This window comes from Chelonia mydas, chromosome 5 (assembly GCF_015237465.2).
Source record: "Chelonia mydas isolate rCheMyd1 chromosome 5, rCheMyd1.pri.v2, whole genome shotgun sequence".
NCBI classification, from domain to species: Eukaryota; Metazoa; Chordata; order Testudines; family Cheloniidae; genus Chelonia; species Chelonia mydas.
This window is the reverse complement of record NC_051245.2, coordinates 45,579,567-45,583,784: the sequence shown is the minus strand read 5'-3', so window position 1 is coordinate 45,583,784 and position 4,218 is coordinate 45,579,567.

The window sequence follows — 4,218 nt, the reverse complement described above, 5'->3', positions numbered from 1 at the left end:
ACTGTGAAAAGCTCTAATTTCTTTGTTTGTGTTTGATTGTCAAAACCACACTTCCAGAACACGGAGCTCTGCAATAAAAAGTTAGGATTTTATAAAGAGTCTTGAACAAGAGTATTGCAGTGAGAAATACAGACACTGCTCTGGGTAGGAAGTAGAAAACTACAGTATAAGCAAGATAGGGATTCATTCTATATGTTGCAGAAAGCAGTTCATTAATGAAAGTGTATTGGCATGAAGTAACAATGAAATATTATTGCATTCTGGAGCATGACGTTGTTTATAGATCTCAACTTGTTATGTTAGGAGACTTATAGGTGAGTCCAAGTTTAACAAGGACACATACAAATTATTCCTATTGTCCATAGTGAAACCTGATTTTACAATAGTGTAAATCTTATATTTTTCCATAGTAAAATCTTACATTTTTCCATAGGCCTTCTGATCTATCACCCATAGAAAGGATTCTGAGTAAAAAATATAAATACAAGATTTATGTGACTTATATGACCATATTCTGGCCTCACAGCTGTGCAATTTTTAGGGATTCTGAAGTGATTTAAATAAGAAGATAATTTGGACTTTAGTCATTGGATTTTGATTTTAAAGCTCAAGAGCCCCTTAAATGAATATCTAGAGTAGTTTTGTTTTTTTTAATATTGCAGGGGGATGACGATTTAATCTGTGTTGAAAAATTGCCCCAGTGTGTTTCCATCTAACTGGATCTCTTCACAAGTGTTTTGAAGTACAAATAAAATAATTGTATTCATAGTGGGCAACTGGTTTAGCTACAGTAACACCAATGAACCTCTTGCTTACATATAGGACTGAGCTTGATCCAAACCTTTATTTGAGGTTCCAGAAGATTTGGCTATGTTCCTTGCCAACACTAGTTTCTAGCCAGGACTGGAAGCAGTGAACCACCATAAGTAAAGCTGCTTGTGGCCAGACAAAAAGTGCCGTAAATCTCACAGGAAAGCCATTCCACTCATAATTGCACCTTGTTGTTCTTCCATGTGATCCTGAGCCTCTAGTGAATCTGCATGAGCAACTGGGCTCCTCAATAAGGTATCGGTAACCACTAGGGATGTCTCTGGTGCATATTCTACAAAAGGCTTAAATCTCAAATGGGAGAGCAATCTGTGAGATTTAAGGGCCACCTGGTTATGTTGTTACTGTTTATTAATTATATCAGACAGCAGCTTGTCACAAGTTTGAAATGATCAAGAACCTGGAAATAATGTATGAAACTCTCACATACTCATAGGCTCACCAAACATTCGCTATCTCTTCAGCTTTTCCAGGGCTCAGGGTCTGATAGCCATCAGGCGACATACACTAGGGGCATCCCTCATTTTAACTGGATTAGCACCAATCAAAACCATGGATTAGATTTTGTGTTGTGTCTCCAGTGGGATTCAGCACAGGAGAAACAGGTCTTGGTTCTAGGCTGCTGCTGGGGCTGAATCAGAACTGTATCTCCTCTCTTAAATGGTAACATTTCAGCTATAGCTTTGACTTCTTCTAGATGAGCCCTCATAAATTAGTTGTCTGTTACACTGTGATCTTGGTCTGTTTATGTTTTACATTTGTTTTATTCAATTTAAAAAGTGAACATATGACAATACATGCTGAATGATGCTAGATTCTCCTATAGGAGGATGAGTGAGAGCAGGGCCATCGGTGGAGTACCTCTCCAGCTCCAGTCTCTCCTAATTCTGATGTAATGTTCCCAGGGACTCTTGCAACTACTCAGGTCCTTCTGTGTCCTCCTTCTCTATGATAGCGTGAGCAGGGGCTTAGAGCTGTGATTTTCATAGGGATTTGGTGTTTTACTCTCTTCGGTGCTTTTGCAAATCTCAGCATAGAACCAAAATATTTAAACATTTCAGAGCAGATTCATTGAAGACAAATTTACTATTTCATAAGAACATAAGAATGGCGATACTGGGTCAGACCAAAGATCAATCCAGCCCAGTATCCTGTCTACCGACAGTGGCCAATGCCAGGTGCCCCAGAGGGAGTGAACCTAACAGGTAATGATCAAGTGATCTCTCTCCTGCCATCCATCTCCACCCTCTGACAAACAGAGGCTAGGGACACCATTCCTTACCCATCCTGGCTAACAGCCATTAATGGACTTAACCTCCATTAATTTATCCAGTTCTCTTTTAAACCCTGTTATAGTCCTAGCCTTCACAACCTCCTCAGGCAAGGAGTTCCACAGCTTGACTGTGCACTGAGTGAAGAAGAACTTCCTTTTATTTGTTTTAAACCTGCTGCCCATTAATTTCATTTGGTGGTCCCTAGTTCTTATATTATAGGAACAAGTAAATAACTTTTCCTTATTCACTTTCTCCACTCATGATTTTATATACCTCTATCATATCCCCCCTTAGTCTCCTCTTTTCCAAGCTGAAAAGTCCTAGCCTCTTTAATCTCTCCTCATATGGGACCCGTTCCAAACCCCTAATCATTTTAGTTGCCCTTTTCTGAACCTTTTCTACTGCCAGTAAATCTTTTTTGAGATGAGGGGACCACATCTGTATGCAGTATTCAAGATGTGGCCGTACCATGGATTTATATAAGGGCAATAAGATATTCTCTGTTTTATTCTCTATCCCTTTTTAAATGATTCCTAACATCCCGTTTGCTTTTTTGACTGCTGCACATTGTGTGAACGTCTTCAGAGAACTATCCACGATGACTCCAAGATCTTTCTCCTGATTAGTTGTAGCTAAATTAGCCCCCATCATATTGTATGTATAGTTGGGGTTATTTTTTCCAACGTGCATTACTTTACGTTTATCCACATTAAATTTCATTTGCCATTTTGTTGCCCAATCACTTAGTTTTGTGAGATCTTTTTGAAGTTCTTCACAGTCTGCTTTGGTCTTAACTATCTTGAGCAGTTTAGTATCATCTGCAAATGCGGGGTCAGCCACCAATTAATTACTCCGTTCACAAGACCAGTTTTGATAACTTTGAAACAAAAAAAGTCAATATTTAAAAGTCGTATGTGAACTGAATGCATGAGACGTTAGAAACAAGCCATTTTTGGAGAGGCCAAAACATGGGGAGACAATTTATCGGTTTATATTTCTTTATGAAGATTTTTGATGCAACACAAAACCATAGGTTTAAATACAGAATAAGAAGAAACAGGTTACATGAAAGTAAACTCTAAAATAGGAATTGTGTGACACTTAATAAAGAAATTCATTTGAATTCCAGTGATTAGTAAAGGACTTCAAACTATTGTCTCTGATGACATAAATCCCTTCAAATGGACAACTCCTAATGAGTGAGCTGCTGGGGGAATCTGCTGCTTCCTGGGACTTGCTCTGCCCTCCCTTCCCCCCGCCCTTTACTTTTACCTCCACGGAGTCCTTGGGACTGGGGGAAGTCATATGGAGCCTGTTGCCCATAGGAGCTGCCCCCAACCAAGAGAGGCAGGGGAGGGAAGGAAGAGGTCTCTGGTTGCTGCTGGGGGAGACCTTGTTCTACGCAGTATGCACCTGCTTTTACATCCAGTGAAGTGAGCTGTAGCTCACGAAAGCTTATGCTCAAATAAATTTGTTGGTCTCTAAGGTGCCATAAGTCTTCCTGTTCTTTTTTCGGATACAGACTAACACGGCTGCTACTCTGAAACATCTCTAGGAGAGAAGACCCCATTTATCTACCTCCTCCACAAGGGCATTGTGAGGGATAATCAATTCATGTTCATATAACACTATGCAAAGCATCTCAGAGTCTAGCAAACCAGTGGTAAGAGCCCTTATAGGCGCTGATAGCATTGCAGACACCCAGGAAGTCAGAGGGTCCAGTTAACATAGCGTATGAACAGGTTCTGGTTCAGTGTGGGATGCTGCTGCTGCTGCCTTTCCTGTGCAATTCCATGTAAGGGGAGAGGGATGCGGGGAAGCTTTTTGTTTCCTGCTTTGCCTTTGGATAGTTGGGCTAATTCTAACTATCAGTCCCGCATTTAGTAGGTGCAGAGGGACAGTGCGCTTCTCCCTGTAGCTGTTTAACTATGCCAGACAGGTAAGTAGAAAAGACAGCTGCCAATGAGAAGAGCTAGACTGGCTTGGAAATTTGTGGCTGTGATTTGGACCCTCGTCATACCCACGTACTTTGTCACTGAGATAGGGTAACCCATGGTAACTGAATTCCTAGCAGTACAGGGACCAAGTGCCTCCCCTCCCAACAGCTCTATAAAAA